Source organism: Chiloscyllium punctatum, chromosome 3, assembly GCF_047496795.1.
Source record: "Chiloscyllium punctatum isolate Juve2018m chromosome 3, sChiPun1.3, whole genome shotgun sequence".
NCBI classification, from domain to species: domain Eukaryota; kingdom Metazoa; phylum Chordata; class Chondrichthyes; order Orectolobiformes; family Hemiscylliidae; genus Chiloscyllium; species Chiloscyllium punctatum.
The window spans coordinates 151,994,096-152,014,111 of NC_092741.1; the positions used below are offsets into that span (position 1 = coordinate 151,994,096).

The 20,016-nt window shown below is 42.1% G+C and overlaps 1 protein-coding gene across 4 annotated transcripts in view; it reads left to right on the top strand.

The window, feature by feature from the left end:
* ldah (lipid droplet associated hydrolase) overlaps positions 1-20,016 on the top strand; it is a 345,583-nt gene that overhangs the window by 243,071 nt on the left and 82,496 nt on the right. The gene's annotated exons all lie outside the window — the stretch shown is intronic.

Here is a 20,016-nt window from a genome sequence, read left to right on the forward strand (position 1 = left end):
GCTCCCTCCCTCTCTAGACTTGTAACCTCTTTCAGTCAGATAACCAGCCACTACAACTCTGTGGAATTCTCAATTTCTTTTCCTGGCCTTCCCCCTTGCTTATGGTCATTAGTTTTATCTTGAGCCATCTAACTGTAAGCTCTGTAATTCCCTCCTGAAATTGTCCCTGCTCACCTTCTCCCGTTCACTTTCTCAAAACCTACCTGAAAACTCAATCTGGGGACAGTTTTGGAGCAGGGTATCTGACTATCCCATTAGCTGTGAACTTTCCCTTTCACTGACTTTCCCTCTCACTGCCAAACATCGCTCTTGCCAACCTTCTGCCCCTCCTTCTAACCTTCCTCCCCTCCCTCTAACCTTCCTCCCCTCTCTCTAACCTTTCTCCCCTCTCTCTAACCTTCCTCCCCACTCTCTAACCTTTCTCCCCTCTCTCTAACCTTCCTCCCCACTCTCTAACCTTTCTCTCCTCCCTCTAACCTTCCTCCCCTCCCTCTAACCTTTCTCCCCTCTCTCTAACCTTCCTCCCCTCCCTCTAACCTTCCTCCCCTCCCTCTAACCTTTCTCCCCTCTCTCTAACCTTCCTCCCCACTCTCTAACCTTTCTCCCCTCCCTCTAACCTTCCTCCCCTCTCTGTAACCTTTCTCCCCTCTCTCTAACCTTCCTCCCCTCCCTCTAACCTTCCTCCGGGCTCTCTAACCTTCCCCTGCGCTCTATAATCTTCCCTCCCCTCTCTCTGACCTTCCTCCCCTCCCGCTAACCTGCCTCCACACTCTCTAATCTTCCCTCCCCTCTCTCTATCCTTTCTCTCCTCTCTCTAACCTTCCTCCGCTCTCTATAATCTTCCCTCCCCCCTCTAACCTTCCTCTCCCCTCTCTAACCTTCCTCTCCTCTCTCTAAACTTCCTCCGCTCTCGATAATCTTCCCTCCCCTCTCTCTAAACTTCCTCTCCTCTCTCTAATCTTCCTCCCCTCCCTCTAACCTCCCTCTGCGCTCTCTAATCTTCCCTCCCCTCTCTCTAACCTTCCTCCCTTCTCTCTAACCTTCCTCCCCTCTTTCTAAACTTCCTCCCCTCCCTCTAACCTTCCTCCACTCTCTCTAATCTTCCCTCCCCTCTCTCTAACCTTCCTCCCCTCCCTCCCCCCTCTAATCTTCCCACCCCTCTCTCTAACCTTCCTCCCTACTCTCTCTAATCTTCCTGCCCTCTCTCTCACCTTCCTCCGCTCTCTCTAATCTTCCTTCCCCTCTCTCTAATCTTCCTCCCCACTCTCTAACCTTCCTCCCCTCCCTCTCACCTTCCTCCCCCTCTCTAACCTTCCTCCCCTCTAACCTTCCTCCCCTCTATCTCACCTTCCTCCGCTCTCTCTAATCTTCCTCCCCTCTCTCTCACCTTCCTCCGCTCTCTCTAATCTTCCTTCCCCTCTCTCTAATCTTCCTCCCCACTCTCTAACCTTCCTCCCCTCCCTCTCACCTTCCTCCCCCTCTCTAACCTTCCTCCCCTCTAACCTTCCTCCCCTCTCTCTCACCTTCCTCCGCTCTCTCTAATCTTCCCTCCCCTCTCTCTAACCTTCCTCTCTCTCTCTAACCTTCCTCCGCTCTCTATAATCTTCCCTCCCCTCTCTCTAACCTTCCTCCGCACTCTCTAACCTTCCTCCCCTCCCTCTAACCTTCCTCCGTGCTCTCTTATATTCCCTCCCCTCTCTCTAACCTTCCTCCCCTCCATCCCCCTCTCTGATCTTCCCACCCCTCTTTCTAACCTTCCTCCCCACTCTCTCACCTTCCTCCGCTCTCTCTAATCTTCCTCCCCTCTCTCTAACCTTACTGTCCTCTCTCTAACCTTCCTCTCCTCTCCTCTCTCTAACCTTCCTCCCCTCCCTCTCACCTTCCTCCCTTCTCTCTAATCTTCCTTCCCCTCTCTCTAACCTTCCTCTCCTCTCCTCTCTCTAACCTTCCTCCCCCCCTCTCACCTTCCTCCCTTCTCTCTAATCTTCCTTCCCCTCTCTCTAATCTTCCTCTCCTCTCCTCTCTCTAACTTTCCTCTCTTCTCTCTAACCTTCCTCCCCTCGCTCTCACCTTCCTCCCCTCTCTCTAATCTTCCCTCCCCTCTCTCTAATCTTCCCTCCCCTCTCTCTAACCTTCCCTCCCCTCTCTCTAACCTTCCCTCCCCTCTCTCTAACCTTCCTCACCTCTCTCTAATCTTCCACCCCTCCCTCTAACCTGCCTCCACGCTCTCTAATCTTCACTCTCCTCTCTCTATCCTTCCTCCCCTCCCTCTAACCTTCCTCCCCTCCCTCTAACCTTCCTCCCCTCCCTCTAACCTTCCTCCCCTCCCTCTAACCTTCCTCTCCTCTCTCTAACTTTCCTCTCCTCTCTCTAACCTTCCTCCGCTCTCTCTAATCTTCCCTCCCCTCTCTCTAACCTTCCTCCCCTCTCTCTTTAACCTACCTCCCCTTTCTCTCTAAACTTCCTCCCCTCTTTCTCACCTACCTCCACGCTCTCTAATCTTCTCTCCCCTCTCTCTAACCTTCCTCCCCTCTCTCTAACCTTCCTTCTCTCCCTCTCACCTTCCTCCGCTCTCTCTAATCTTCCTCCGCTCTCTCTAACCTTCCTCTCCTCTCTCTAACCTTCTTCCCCTCCCTCTAACCTTCCTCCGCGCTCTCTAATCTTCCCTCCCCTCTCTCTAACCTTCCTCTCCTCTCTCTAACCTTCCTCCCTTCCCTCTCACCTTCTTCCCCTCTCTCTAATCTTCCCTCCTCTCTCTCTAACCTTCCTCCCCTCTCTCTAACCTTCCTCTCCTCTCTCTAACCTTCCTTCTCTCCCTCTCACCTTCCTCCGCGCTCTCTAATCTTCCTTCCCCTCTCTCTAACCTTCCTCTCCTCTCTCTAACCTTCCTCTCCTCTCTCTAACCTTCCTCCCTTCCCTCTCACCTTCTTCCCCTCTCTCTAATCTTCCCTTCCCTCTCTCTAACCTTCCTCCCCTCCCTCCCCTCTCTCTAATCTTCCCACCCCTCTCTCTAAACTTGCTCCCCTCTCTCTAACCTTCCTCCCCTCCCTCTAACCTTCCTTCCCTCTCTCTAATCTTCCCTCCCCTCCCTCTAACCTTCCTCCCCTCCCTCTAACCTTCCTCCCCTCTCTCTCTAATCTTCCCTCCCCTCTCTCTAACCTTCTTCCCCTCCCTCTCACCTTCCCTCCCCTACCTTTAACCTTATTCTCTCTCTCTAACCTTCCTCCCCTACCTTTAATCTTTCTCCCCTCCCTCTCACCTTCCCTCCCCTACCTCAAACCTTATTCCCCTCTCTAACTTTCCTCCCTCTCTCTTTCCCTTCCTCCTGTACCTCTAACCTTCCTCCCCTACCCTAACCTTCTTCCCCTCCATCTCACCTTCCCTCCCCTCCCTCTAACCTTCTTCCCCTCCCTCTCACCTTCCCTCCCCTACCTTTAACCTTATTCTCTCTCTGTAACCTTCCTCCCCTACCTTTAATCTTCCTCCCCTTCATCTCACCTTCCCTCCCCTCCCTCTAACCTTATTCCCCTCTCTAACTTTCCTCCCTGTCTCTATAACCTTCCTCCCCTACCTCTAACCTTCCTCCTCTCTCTCTCACCTTCCTCCCCTCCCTTTCACCTTCCTTCCCCACCTCTAACCTTCCTCCCCTCTCTCTCACCTTCCTCCCCTCCCTCTCACCTTCCTCCCCTCCCTCTCACCTTCCTCCCCTCCCTTTCACCTTCCTCCCCCACCTCTAACCTTCCTCCCCTCTCTCTCACCTTCCTCCCCTCCCTTTCACCTTCCTCCCCTCTCTCTCACCTTCCTCCCCTCTCTCTCACCTTTTCTCTTTGCTGACAACCTTCTCCCTTTGCAGACCTCCCCTTTCAACAAGTATTTGCTCAGGTTTGGAATCAGTGCTATGTTTTTATGCAATTCTTTCTTTATCCATTGATCACTTTTTTAAATGTTGCCTGGTATGGTAGGAAGATCCTATGAGGAAAGGCTGAGGCACTTGGGGTTGTTTTCTTTGGAGAAAAGAAGGTTTAGGGGTGATTTGATAGAGGTGTACAAGATGATTAGGGGGTTAGATAGGGTTGACAGTGAGAACCTTTTTCCGCGTATGGAGTCAGCTATTACAAGGGGGCATAGCTTTAAATTAAGGGGGGGTAGATATAGGACTGATGTTAGGGGTAGGTTCTTCACTCAGCGAGTCGTAAGATCATGGAATGCCCTGCCAGTAGCAGTAGTGGACTCTCCCTCTTTATGGGTATTTAAGCGGGCATTGGATAGGTATATGGAGGATAGTGGGTTAGTGTAGGTTAGGTGGGCTTTGATCGGCGCAACATCGAGGGCCGAAGGGCCTGTACTGCGCTGTATTGTTCTATGTTCTATGTTCTATGTTTGTGCATCTTTATTCAGTTGAGCCTATTCTCCTTTCAGCTTGTAGGGATTTGTTCAAACTATTTTTCCTCTTTAATTTATTTGTTTAGTGTCAAAAGTTTAATATGAGCTTCCTAGTTTTGGGAGTGCTTTCATCTTGTATGTTCCACATTATACTTTTAAAAGTAGGCTTCTCAACTTCCAAGAAAGCATTGTTTAGTAGGTTTTCACAATTAATTAGCTTTATTGCTTGCATATTGTTTTTGAATTTGACCTCCAGGTTACTCTCTATCTAGCCTGTTGCTTTAAATATTTCAGACTTTCAGATTCTGTTCAGTTTTAATATTTTGTCCTCACTGTCTCCAAAATTGCTAATTAGATTTGTATTGTACATTTTCTGAGTCTTTTATGAACACAAAAATAACATTCTCGCCATACTGAGTCAAGAAGCATTCAAATTCAAGTCACTTGGTGTTTCCAAGGTCATAGTAAATTGATTGAAGTTTTCAAATAAATTAACTTTAATGTTCTCACATACCCTTCATGTCTCTTCAGAGGAATTATCCTCCTGACTTGGACCTGGTTGTCTTTTTTCACAAGATCAACATCACCACCATGCTCTTGTACTCTTATCACCCTATCAATAAAACTGAATATACTGTATGCTTTACTTACTGCTCTCACTATCTGCTCAGCTACTTTCAAGGATACACCCAGGCCCCTCAGCTCCTTAGAATTATACCCTTTTTTTAATATTGTCATCCAATGTTATTCCTAGCAAAAGTTCTGATCTAACCTGCAACTTTCATGTGAGTGTCCTTCACAAGTGGACCTGCAGTGCAATTTTTTGAGAGAGTGAATGAAAGGCTTTATGCCCGAAACGCCACTCTCCCACCCCTCGGATGCTGTCTGACCTGCTGTGCTTTTCCAGCACCACACTTTTTGACTCTGATCTCCAGCATCTGCAGCCCTCACTTTCTCCAAGAGAGTGAATCAACCTTTGTTGACAAATCAGTTTAAGAAAACCTTTCCATTTGGCTTTGACAAGGTCTACCTGAATTTGGCAATGCAAGAATTGATCTGAAAGGGGCTTCTAGACACTCTGCAATGACACCAGCTTAGATTATTGCCTGCTCAACGATGTTAACCCCCTTTATTATAGCAGACTGTCATTGTGTCTCTGGGTGTGATACTCAGGCACACTAATCAGCTATCACTGGACTAGCAATTCAGGTCAACTCTGAGGGAAGGGTTTAAATCCCACAGGGTAGCTGGTGGATTTTAAATTCAGTTAGCAAGTGTGAAATAAGAAACTAGTCTCTCCAATGGTAGCCATAAAGCTATCATCAATTGTCCTTTTAAAAAAAAACATCTGGTTCACTGATGGCCTTTGGGGAGGGAAATCTGCTGTCCTTATCTACGTGTGACTCCAGACCCAGAATAATATGATTTACTCTGAGCTGCCCTTTGAGTCATAGCAAGCCATTCTGTTCAAGAGCAATTAGGAATGGTCAACAAATACTGGCCTTGCTGGTGACTCCCACATCCCCAGAATAAATACAGAAGAAAGTGATGATGTTTGAGCTCCATGCAAAAGACAGTAAAATAGCTGCTTTTAATCTTTTGCATGAATTGATCGGAAAGGCGAAAGAGTACTCCAAGAAGGAGAGTCTTTCCCTTTCATACCGTCAGGCTGCATCATATTTTGTCAGCAGCAGTTTTTATATCTGAATGTTTTGAATCTCTAATTATCCCAGGAGTCTATGTTGGCTGCTTCTGTCAGCCATGAATTCCTTATGTTCCCTATAGAACCATAGATCCTATGTCGCTTTCCAAAGATGATACCTCTCTGGAATGTGTCACTTTGAGAGTAAGGTAATGTAATTTTCAATCCAACAAATGATTTTTAAACACTTAATAACTCCTGATGAGTTTTAATATGCCAGTTTAAAATGCGTGTTTTTAAAAGCTTGTTCATGTTAATTGAACATTTTGATCTGTTTAATTTCCAAAACCGTGACCATGGATGAAGTTTTAAGTTGTGTTGAACTGACCACTTATAGAAACTGAAGTACTCTTCATACTTTAACACTGCAGGCATAAAATATTACAATTTAAAGTCACTGGATTGCAAAAACTAAAAGTATGTTTCTGCTTGTAGTTACAGCTCCCAAAGCATGTGGAAATCTTGTTGTTATGTTTCTGCCCCTCCTCTCCTCAGTGTGAGAACTTTGCACCTACTTCTGATTTTTATGTATCAAGTTGCTGATTCTCAGGCAAAGCATTGATGTTCCAGTCTGTGGCAGTCTTTGAAAGGAAAACACTTTGGGGGAAAAAGACAATTCTGCAACTTTTCTTTTGGATATTTATCTAAGTGGTTCTTTGTTATCGACAATTATATTGATAATGGCCTTGATTGCAATGTTTTTGGAAAATCCTTTATTTCGAATTTGGAGATCTTGTGTGTAAGTGTCAAAATCTGCACCGTTATATGGACCAATTTATTCCTGTCCCTAGTTCAAGGTCCTGTGTCTTAGATTGTGGCAAGCAGGCATAAAATTAGGCAATCCTTAGGGAAGTCAGAATTTGAAATTTCAAACTATCAATTTGTTTGTTTCATCTGTCCGTATTCTTGTGTTTCTTTCTCCAAAAACAATGATGTTGTTGAAAATGGCAAACCTCTATAAAATATTAGACCAGCAGACTTTTTCACAAGAATCTCACTGAGGGAAACTGGTTCACCTTGGGTTATATGTTAACATCTGCAATTAATCACATGGTCTTTAGCTCACAGTCTTACAGCATCGAACAAGCCCTTACAGTGCAGTGTCTATGCTGACCAACATCACCAAATGTTATTAATCCATATGGAGCTAGCCATATGGAGTGCAAATAAAACATATCGGAGAAGATTGAGGATCAATCCAGTGTTGCTTTTGAGCAGATTTCACTTGATTGTGTGAAAACTGCTAAAGTGATCAAGTTCACTCTGATTTCTTTCCCCTTGTGAGGGATCCAACCAAATTGGCACTCCATTCTTCCAGTTGATTTCCACAACCTTCAATTATTTTTTAATCATTCATCCTGCTCCCTTTGCTCAGTTCCTTTCTGTATAGCCTCCTTATTGGGTGTGGTGATCAGACTATCCTCTCTAAGCCGTCCAATGGCCACTCGCATCAAGCTGTCCCATGTATTGCACTTTCCCGTGACTGCAGTGTGCAAGGGTCTTCACAAAGATGAGGAGCCATCTCTCCGACTGGTAGCCCTTGTTTCTGAAAATCTGAAATGCTGAAAATGAATGTGCCGTGGCGTGGGCTGGGAGCTGGTGGACACAACTGTGCCCCCGGGACTGTCCAGGTATGTGGGTGTGTGAGTGCACGGAGAGAGCCAGGTGACAGTACTCATCTCCCTTGGTCACTTCATTTGATCTCCACTAACCGACTGATCCCCACTAACCGACTGATCCCTCATTTACTGACTGATCCCTACTAACTGATCCCCACTAACCGACTGATCCCTCACTAACTGACTGATCCCCACTAACCGACTGATCCCTTACTAACAGACTGATCCCCCACTTACCGATTGATCCTGCATTAACCAATTGATTCCTCACTAACCGACTGATCTTGTGCTGACCTGATAGACACTAGCCAACACTAAAGCAGCCTCTCTTCCCCCCAGCCCAAGCTCATTGACCTAGCACCCCATCTCCTTAAACAACTGCTATCCTCACTCCATGTAGACTTTACATACTTATTATTTCACAGGGGCTGTCAAAGTGTCTAGTTGTGCTACTGGACATTAAGATCACAAAATATAGTACACTTACTGATTCAAATGGTTAATTCTCACCACTTCTGTATTCATGGCCATCTTCCTAACTGGATGCCAATATCCAGGAATTTCCAATGCAGAAACCTGCGAAAGTTAAATGGAGATGTTTTAATCTAGTCAGGGCAGAAATAGGGCTGATGATCATCCTCACAACATCCCAGAATGTAAGGATAATTAAGTACAGTCACAGCTTCATACACACTAACAGACAGCCATAAACAAAGAACAATTGATTCTAGGGACAAAGCTTTTGTGTGGGTTATTAGCAGGAATGGAAGAAGTAGATCACGTGCCGAATTTTCAGTTCTTTAAGATGCAGGCATTGTAGGGCTGGATGTGTTGTTCTTCATGGGTTTTTGGATGACTTTATTGGTCACTTTATCAGTCAACATTATTATGACCCAGTTTCTGGAGAACTAAATATTTTATTGGTGAGGACAAACAGCTCAGTCCTTCTCTCTCCTGCCTAACCTGATACTTGACCATGCAGAGTTCAATTCGGGTCACTGGACCTGAAATGTTAACCCTGCTTTCCCTCCAAAGATGCTGCCAGACCTGCTGAGTTTCTCCAGCAATTTCTGTTTTTGTTTCAAGTTCCCAGCATCCTTAATTCTTCGTCATATTTTAAGGTTCCCTTTTATCCTGCTGGTTTCAATATGACAACATGATCGGTGCTTCAATTGTCTTTGTTGAGAGTCAAACTTATTAACCTGAGGTTTGTGGGGTGAACTGGGAGACTGTTAATTTCTGAGTCTCAGTAAACATGCGGTTGATGGGAAATGTAAATTCTCAAGTTTCATATTAGTCATTTACATTTTGAGAAGCAGGTTAAGACATGCGTTAAGTCTGTCCAGAAATCATAAACAATGGTCACTTGATTCTTAGCAATGATTTTGGAGCAGTGTCCACTTTTAGAGTCACACTGGATATAGTTCATATCCAAGAGACAGAGATATATTACCTCACTGGGCATGGTAGTACTTCTTGCATTTGTGTAAAACATATTTAAGTTTTTACAATGAGCCAACCTTACAGAAACCCATGCCATACATTCCACTTTGTGCAGTAGATTGTGACTCCAATGATACAGGCCACGTTTTCTTTGGTCCAGATTTCTGATTTAAACCTAATATCTCTTTTTTTTAACTAACCTGTTGAGAAATGTTATGACACACCTCTGGAGCAGGTGAGATTTGAACTGCACACTGCCTCTGATGAATTGAAGGACACTTTCATTTCTTCGTTTAGAACCATGCAGGCAATTTAAGATGACAGCAATGGTTTGATAGTCACAAAATAAACGCCATTTCAACATGCATGATGTATGCACAGTATTTACTGTAAAACTACAGAGTTGTGTTTTTATCTTTTCTAATTATTGAGATGGACATCCACCTGTTTGATCATTTTTCTCAGTTTATTATTGTGAATAAGGTGTTTGTACCACTGAATCCTGATTTCAGGTATGTAGCACAGTCAACCAATAGAAAGACTTTCACCTGTAGACACCTGAAATATATTTGATACTTTGTGCGCACAATCTGTCTGTGGAGAGTTTTTGGCAAGATTTTGTTTCACGGTCAGGGACAGTCTTTAATTTAAATCAGTTACTGATCTTAACATTGTTGCAGTCTGCAACAAGTCCTTCTTAAAAGCTGGTAGATGTGACCAGCATCTCCTTTACCAAAATGCTTTCTTTTCACATAGCAGAAAAGTGAAGTCATGACGATGCTTTTGTGAGACATACTAAAAATAAACAGAGCATGTAACCTTAGAGAGATTACAGAGCCCACAACTGCTCTCTGCAGTTTAATTGCTTGGCATTCAATAGTTTATTTAAGGACAGCGCACAGCATTGCAGACTTCTACTAAATATGATCCTGAAAGAGAAGAGAGTCTTAGAAGATGAAAGAAATTGGGTATTCCTCAAAAGTAAATAATCCATGTCTTATTTACGATGATTAAGGGAAGGCAGAGCCAGGTCAACCTCATTGTGAGCACAGAGTATTTCATGTGACAGCAATACCACGGTGAGGACTAGCTGTCACATGGAATCAAATAGTGACAGCGTCATTGCCAACATCAGTGGAAATACAGTAGATTAAATAGCTTGCAAAATGACTGCTGCCAAAGATTCAACAGGTCTGCATAATATCCAGAGAATTGATTTGGATGGCACAGTGATTCAGTGGTTAGCACTGCTGCCTCACAGCACCAGGGACCCAGATTCAATTGTGGAGTTCACACATTCTCCCCGGATGCACGGGTTTCCTCCAATTGCTCTGGTTTCCTCCCACAGTCCAAAGATGTGCATGTTAGATGGAATAGCCATGCTAAATGGCCCATAGTGTCCAGGGATTTGCAGGCTAGGTGGATTAGCCATGGGAAATGCATGGTTACAAGGATAAGGGGGTGTGTCTGGGTGGGAAGCTCTTTGCAGGGTCAGTGTGACTCGATGGGCCAAATGGCCTGCTTCCACACTATAGAGATTCCATGATTCTGTGAAATGTCCTTTACAGTATAACCCTTCCTAGAAGCACTCTAGGTGTACCTGGCTCCCAAAGACAGCAGTGATTCAAGAAAGCAGCTCTCCAACCACCACCTTCTCAAGGTGAATTAGGGATGGACATAAATACTGGCCGAGCTGGTTACACCATCCTGTGAATGAAAACTAACAACAAATCCTCCATGAGTCCTGTTCAATGTTGTGGACAATTTGTGGTCCATTAACCAGTCTTAACTGGTGTGTCATGAAGATATGTATGTTACCTGTTATGTTGACAGATCTTTCCAGAACTATTTAGCTGTTCAATGTATTTTAAACTGTAAAACCTTGAATTAATATTTTATGCAATAAACCCCCTACATAGCCCCCTGATAGTCATTTTTACTTAATTCAAAAAATATTAATTAGCATCTTATCGATTGTCCAATTCAAAATGTTCCTCATCCACAGTTGTTACGAGAAAATAGACCTGATCATGAAATGTAGAACTAACAAACTGTATAGAGTTGCAGCCTCTATATAGAAACTTGGAAAAAATAATTAGAAACACATTTACATTATATTTCTGGGACAAACAAAAGTATACAATGGCTTATTTATTAATTAGGTGAATTTGGCTTCACATATTAATTCTGAAAAAAAAGAGTGAAGTAGCCAAATGGCCAGTAGCCAAGTAAGGTAGTGTAAGGGGTTTGAGATGACCTGCAGAAATCTGAAATGTCATTGTTCAACTTAATGTTTCAACTAATGCTTCACACATTTAAACCAAACACCCTTGAAAGTAGCAATGTTTTCAAAAAAATCATAGAATCCCTACATTGTGGCAACAGGCCATTCAGCCCAATAAGTCCACACCAACCCTCTGAAAAGTAACCTACCCAGACCCATTCCCCTACCCTATTATTTAACATTTTCCCCTGACTAAAGTACCATCATACAAATCTCTGAACACAATGGGCAATTTACCATGACCAATTCACCTAATCTGCACATCTTTGAATTGTGGGAGGAAACCAGAACATCTGGAGGAAACCCACGTGGACAAGGGGAGAATGTGCAAACTCCACACAGGCAGTTGCCCGAGGCTGGAATCGAACCTGGGTTCCCCTGGTGCTGTGACGCAGCAGGGACCACTGAGCCACCATGCTGCCCCCTCCTTTTAAAATATATAATTAAAATGGTGACAAAATCTCACCCAGAATCTAATTTTTGATTTCCTTAAATGAACACTTTAACAATTTTGTCAAAACTTTGGTTTTGAGAAAAACTTAGAAGTGTTTGTCAAAGAGGGCTTTGCTGCAGTTATTGGAAGAAGGTGTGCATATGGTATAGATGTATGTTTATGTGGAAAAATAACAAGTTCACAATAATTTAAAGATTTTTTTTCAAAATAAAATTGTGGCTCTCTGCTGTGCCAGGTATGGCTACAATCTCAAACAAATCTAAACAATCCTGTGTGTTTGCTTTCTCACCTGAACTGCTGTGGTGGAGAATGAAATGTTCAAGTCTGAGACTGATGAATGTTTTGGATGGTAAATGTAAGAAGGGAAGTGGATCAAGTGTAGTTCATTAGAATTAAATTGAATTAAATTAGCTTTATTGTCACATGCACTCAAATGAATACAGTTAAAAGTTTATAAGTTGCCATTTACATCGCCATCTTAGGTACAAAGGTGCCTAGGTATAATCCTTAGTTACAGGATAGAGCAATGAAGGAAAACGTTACATTACAGCTATACATAGTGTAACCATAGGTAAGAAAAAACAAGAAGCAAAGTTAACTGAGGAACAGATTTGCCAGATCAATGAACACTGAAACCAAATTAAAATACTGAAAAGTCAACTTTTGTTCACTTCTTTCTGTGTACCTTTATTAAATTAGTCTTGTCGCAGATTTACTTCACCTTTATTCACAAACAGTGAAGTATTGTGACCATAACACTCCAGTCTTCTAACATTATAAGGCGAGTCATCCTCTGAGACAAATTCAAAGCCATCTCAGCATAAAATAAGGGGGCCATATTACTGTATCGTAAGTAGCTTGACTGGGTTGACTAATTGAGGCATGTTTAAAGGTTTGACTTGTTTATTCCTGCTCATATTTCTTTTGCGTTAGGGTCAATGATTGTAGGTGAATTCCATCTGCTGAAGGGTCTTGACCAAGGAGCGACAATGATACGATTAAATAGTTGACACTTTGGCATGGAATATAAAGGAAACGTCTTTCCACAGTGAAATGTGGGGTTGAATTGAAAAGCAGAATAATACAACTGGTAAATGTGGAAATTTGAAATGAAAGGATAGCCTGGGTTGTTGTAAAAATCTGTCTGATTTATTAATGTGCTATGGGAAAGGAACTACCTTCCTTACCTGATCTAGCCTCTTGTGACTACAACACCTCCCACAATGTAGTGGACACTTCCACCTAGGATTGACACCAAATACTGCTATAGCCAGTGACATCCACATCCCATGATTTTGTTTTTTTAAATGTGATTAGGACAGTTTGTTCACATGGAAGGTGAATGACCTCACAGGCTGGATACACCAAATGGCCTGTTTCTGTGCATTCTGCATAAAACAACAACTGAGATTGCATATTTTTGTTTCTCACATGACATCATAGCACTGCATTCCACAGTGTCAGTAACCCTGTGTGATTTATTTGCAAGTTATAGAGAAAAGTTTGCCAAACATTTTGGCATAAGGATCATACCTCAAAAACAAAAGTTGTGCCCTTAGGCTGTAGAATCACAGTCACAAAAATGCACAAACCAGCAAGCACAGCAACATGCAACAGGATCATACCTGCTGCTGGGCTCTGATGCAGAGGAGCTTTAAGGTTAGTAGCAATCCATCCTGCCATAAGGCTGAAAATACAATTTGCATTCAAGATGGGTAAAGAATCCTCTTTAATAATCATTAATTTAACATTTCCAGCTGGTTATGTGACATTTATACATGGTATTAGCCAAGCACAAATTGAAAACAGGCAATTATGCAAATTCACAAAGTCTTATTACTCAAATCCTGAAACTTCAAACAAACATTAGTTTGAAGTGGTAAATTCAATCTGCTCAAAAACTTATGCAATGTACACCCACCTGGGAGCTGAATATTTAACAGATCCAAAGCATTCTGACTGCCAGTCTTTGCACGTGACTGGTTTGGAAGTCGTTTACTGAATTAATTAGTTTGCTGAATTTCAAGACAAGAAGTAATCCTTACATACTGTGTATTCTAATGAATTTACTGACAATGAGAACGGAATTCTCAAACATATGAATGCATTTAACTTCAGACCAATCTAAAACAAAAAATGCAATGTTTTCAACTTTGAAAACTCAAAATTTGGATCTTAGTAAATCAGATTTAAGAAAAAGAGGTGTTGGAGAAGTGTTGAACGATTTTTTTTTAGAAAGTACTTTTCCTTTGCTTATATCAGGTGCTTGTTTTGCGGCTACTTAACAATGCATCAAATTCCAATGTTATTTTGTCCATGGATCAATTGAGGTGGGAAATAGAGAGGGAAACATTTGAAAATGCTGGGCTGCTTAAATTATAGCTCTGGCGAGGATGTCCTCATTGTTGGAGTCACATGAAAAATATAGGAACAGGAATATGTTGATGAGCCCCATAGAACCATTCCACCATTTGTTTAAACCAGGGTTGTTCTGTGTCTTAACTAGATTGCATGTATTTTAACTTCTTATTCATGATACAGAAGAAGGGAAAACTGGATAATAGATGAAATGTCTGTATTCAGAAACAATTTGTGTTTGTGGTGATGTTGACCTTGAAGATAATAATTGTGGGTCATTTGAGTGATGATATCTTTGAGGATGGATTTAATTTTTTTCGCATAAAGTTGTAGCCTATCCACCCAAAAAAGCAGAAAAGGATAAAATTGTCAGGGATTATGGATGACAGTTTTTTGTGTATGTATCTACTTAAGAGAAAAGAAGTTCCATTATCAAACAAATTATCTCAGTGTGAGGAAGAACACTTTTTTTTTGATTATGTGAACCTGTTCGTTGACCAATTTGGAAAGAGTTTGGGGACGTATGGTTGTTGTCAGTAACTGCTGTGTGATCTGTGCTGCCAAATTTAAGCTGTATTTTAGCTCTTAAATACTTGCTGTCAGTTCATAGTCATTCCCAGGCTCTGCATTTTGTCAGAAAACTATTCTTTCATTTAAACTTTGTTCTGATGGATGGCCAAAGCTTCAAGTTATTACAGTACTGAAGCGAACTAAAAAGTTAATAATTCTAATTTCTTATTTTTCGCTAACGTGATCATATTTAGTTAACGTGTTTCAGTCTGTTTTTATTCTAATTCTTCAAGTTTGTTTTGGTTAACTGTGTTTCAGATTTGTAAATGGCAAACTCCGTCAGACATGTACTATACAATTTTCCATGAGTCTGTGAGACTATTTTTAGCCATTGTTTTTGCAACCAATTACAAAATCCCTTTGCTAACATAATTTATGTATAAGTTAATGATTTATGGATTCATGACCCACAAGTGAAAATACTTATAACACTGTTACATTTTAGGATTATTGTAATTCATGTGAAATGTGTGCTACTGTATAATCTTTCAAAAGCACAATTACATTTTGCATGCTAACCAGACAACATGTTATTTGGGATATCTGTGGCATTGTAATATTAAAATATTTAGAATTATATAAGTATGTAAATGCACTAAAATTCACTAAAACTGTTTAACTCCACCTTCTTTAGATTCAACCTTTTAATCATTATGATTTAGATATTGCTGTAAGAACTTGAACTGTGCAGTGATAATGATTAACTTTTATCCTGGTTGATTAGAATGATCCAGAAGACGGAGAGGACTATGTGAATTTGAATCTGTAAAACCCTGGTCCTCATTATATCTGAAATAGACGGATGATGCCTTCATTTAATCAAGTAGATATTCACGCTCAGATTAAGTTTTGGGTAGTTTGTGTACCAGCAAATAACCAATAGAACTGATGGGAGGTCAGGTTTATTTTAGAGCTCAGTTTTCAAATAGAAATTAACTGGCATTTGGCAGGTGAGAAATAAGCACCCGCCTCTCTCTGAAAATCTCAAACAGGATTCTGTATACTTGTCAGACCTTGATCTGTGTGTGTTATGTGACTTACTTCCTGACTCAGCCCACAACTATGAGAGAAGGAATGGGGCACGTAGTAATCACTGCCATTTTCAACACACTGCCAAACATTTCCAATGGCCAGAAGACCTCAACATCCACTTTAGTATCTCATTCTGATCAAAGCAACCAGAATCTTTCTTCATTCTTGTTAAATTACATAACCTGGTTCCTGCCTTCTGTCACTTTGGGGCATTTTATTGCATTCTATACAGTAGAATGGCAGTCTCTATAAAGGCAGTCTATACAGGAAATGAAGTTATTATTGTAAATGATTTTAAAAACTCCACCTCATTGACACCTATAGTAAGTAGTTTTACTGTCTTATAAACTTAAGTTTCAAAATACATATGCTTCTAAAAATAAAAGCAAAATACAGCAAATGCTGAAAACTGAAATAAAACAGTACATGCTGGAAAAACTCAACAGGTCTGTGGAGTGAGAAGCAGAAGGATTACTGGATTCAACATTAGCTCTGATTCTCTCTCCACAGCTGCTACCAGATCTGTTGAGTTTCTCTAGCATTTTCTGTTTTATTAATTCCACTTGCAATTTTTTTTTTGCTGCAAGTTGTGTCTCTTTGGGAAATATTTTAACTCTTGATACTAAATTGTTGCTGTTGTGGGGCTGCAAAGGAGACTGAGCCCCTTTGTGGTCAAGTTTAAGTGGGGCCTGTGAGCTGCCAATGTCAAATGGATGGCCAAGTACAACAGCTTAGCTTTTTGCCTGAAGTGTTTAGTTGGTTACTGTGTGGAGCTGGCACACAAATAGATTGAGCAGTGGGGAAGATATGAGTACCCCCTTTAGGGATATGTTGATACATGGACAAAATGTGCATGATGCATGGTTTGCAATTTTTCCCTTAAAATTATGCCATTTCAGGTTCTTCTAGGCCCACTCAGCTTCTAAAATCACTAAAGCTTTGGTTTAAACATGGATAAAAGAGCTGAACTTGAAAGAAGAAAGGGCAGTTAGTGCCCTGAAATCAAATCAGCATTTAACTGCATCAATAAGCCCGAGCAAAACAAGTCACTGAGACTTGGGAAATACATTCCATTGTTTAGAGTCATAGCAAGCTCATAGAAAAATGATGCTAGATGTTGGAAGTCAGATATTTCTGCCAAAAGATCTCTCTGGAGGAATTCCTTCAGGTCAATATTTTTAATCAACTAACTAAGACATGTTACAAGGCACCATTGGAGCAAGTGGGTCTTGAAAACAGAACGTCTACCTCAGAATTCCTCAGGGTAGCACGCAAGGCTCAGTAATCAATGACCTTGCCCATTATCATCAGGCCAAATTGGGAATTGTGCTATATTCAGCACTATTGAGATATTGAAGCAGTCCATGTCCAAGTGCAGCAAAAACTAGACATTGTTCAGGTTTTGGCTGATAAGTGGCAAGTAACATTCACACCATATAGGTATAGGCAATGACCACTTCCAAAATAAGAAAATCCAATCTTGATGTTTAATAGTTTGACTGTCACTGAATTCTCCACCATCAACATCCTAGGAGTAATCGTTGGCCAGAAACTAAACTGGACTAGCCATATCAATACTGCACCTGCGAGAGCCTTTTAGCATCTAGGAATCCATCTAGGGAGTTCATCTCCTGATCCCTCAAAGCCTGTGCACAATCTACATGGCACAAGTCAGGAATGTAAATGGAACACTCTACATTTGATGGATGCACCTCCAATAATGCTCAAGAAGTTCAACAACATCTGGGACAAAGCAGTTCACTTGTGTGGTAGGGCTCATGCCCGAAACGTCGATTCTCATGCTCCTTGGATGCTGCCTGACCTGCTGCGCTCTTCCAGCAACACATTTTCAGCTCTGATCTCCAGCATCTGCAGTCCTCACTTTCTCCCTGCCATAACCACATCCAACATTACTTTTTTATTCACACCTAAGACATGGCCAATATTTATTGCCTGTTCCTCGCTGCCATTGAGAAAGTGGTGATGAGCTGCCTTTTTGTACTGCTGCTGTTCGTGTGCTGTAGGTTAACTCACAACGCTATTAGGGAGAAAGTTCCAGGATATCGACCCAGCAACAGGGAAAGAACAGCGATATATACCCAAGTCAGGATGGTAAGTGACTTGGAGGGGAACTTATAAGTGGTGGTGTTCCCACGTACCTGCTGCCCTTGATCTTCTCGATGTTCGTGGTCATGGATTTGGAAAGTGCTCTCTGAGGATCTTGGGTGAATTTCTGCAGTGTATCTTGTAGATAATACACACTGGTGCTACTGAGTGTTGGTGGTGGAGGGAATGTATGCTTGTGGATATGGTGCGAGTCAAGCAGGCTACTTTGTCCAGGCAAAAGTGAGGACTGCAGATGCTGAAGATTAGAGTCAAGATTAGGGTGGTACTGGAAAAGCACAGCAGGTTAAGCAGCATCAAGGAACAGGAAAATCGACGTTTCGGGCAGGAGCCCTTCATCAAGAGATTCAATACCACTCTAATCTTGTCCTGAATAGTGTCAAGTTTCTTTCCTCAGCCGACAAGGTACAGCTGCAGAGTTTACAATCTATAAAATAGACTGCACCAATGTATCAAGACTCCTTAATGAGCTCTGTCCAAACATGTGACCTGTACCAGCCAAAAAGTTGAGGTGCAGATACATGGAGACACTCCCAGCAACATGTTCCCTGCTCAGCCGCATGGCATCCTGATTTGGAATGATGTCACTATCCCTTGCCTGGTGCTGGGTCAAACTCCTGTAAACACTTTCCTTGTAGGATTGTGGGTGTGTCTATACTATGCAGAATGTAGCAGGTCAAGAACGCAGCCCATCACCACCATCTTCTCCATGACCATTAAAAATGGGCAATAAATGCTGTTCTGGCCATGAGTACATTTTCAAAACTGTACAAAGGGTTCCCATATTTGTACAATGAAGAGGTCTACCGCCTACAGCTGATTGGTGCCTCAGCTATCCAAGGAAGGATCCCTTTCAAAATGAAACTAATATGGTTGTATGGAAACCTACCCCATTCAGAGGCTGTTGACATCAAATTCAGTTGAAAATAATCCATTTGTAACCAGTTGCAATTTGATAATAGGTTCAAACCATGTTTCAGTAATTCTCTTTCAAAACCTTTTGAAATCTCTGGATACACCCATTAATCTCACAATGTATTCTTTCTGGACTATCGGTCTTGTGTACTGTAAACATACTCTTTGCAAGGCATTTGTTCAGTGATCTGTGAACGCACTCACCTCTTCTGGCTGGGAAGCAGCTAAACATGGTTGGGGTTAGGTGACTGCTAAAAGGACCTCTTGCTGTGATGTTCTCAAACTCAGGTGATTGCCTTCCTTTAACCGAAACCATCTTCTATTTTGTGTGAGATATGTCTGCAGTCAGAGGAGAGTTTGCCAGCACCAAGAGGTGAGTTTGCTAGCACCGATCCCCTCTGACCTCAGTTTATGAGCTCTCCAGGATGCCACATTCAAATGTTTCCCTGGTGACAAAGGGATTTGTTATCACCTCACCTCTGCAATTCAGATTTTGTTTTCATGTTTGAATAAAGGCAATAATAAGCTTCAACACTGATTCAGACAGACCTCAGAATGAACATGAGTGTATATGTTATTGCTGAGGAAATGCCACTCGCCACTGATATTGCTGATTCCTTTCATTACTTCACTAATGATCTCTTTATATGATATAGCAAATCTAAAATGAAGATACTTGCAAGTTTCAACCAGACAAAACTTAGATTTTAAATACTTTTAGGCACCATGAGCAAAATATGTTTGTTTTCTTTGCAGCATCTGTGCAATCCCAGCTATGGGGAACTTGAAGCTTGCCTTTGTGCCCTGTCCCTGAGAGTGACAGGCAATTACAACACACCACTGACCAAACTAGCCAGCAAACAGTCCAGGATTAAGCACCAACCCCCAAGGAGCCAAGGACTTGCCTTTGGGCAGTATCCAAGTGAAGCAGTGGCAAGATAGAATACAGGAAAGGGATAGTGTTTGGTGGCGTGGTGTAAAGATAACAAACTCTCCCTCAATGTCAACAAAGCAAAGGAAATGGTGATTGACTTCAGGAATCAAGGTGGAGGACATGTCCCTGTCTGTATCAACGGTGCTGAAGTGGAGATGGTCCAGAGCGTCAAGTTCCTGGGAGTGACAATCACTAACA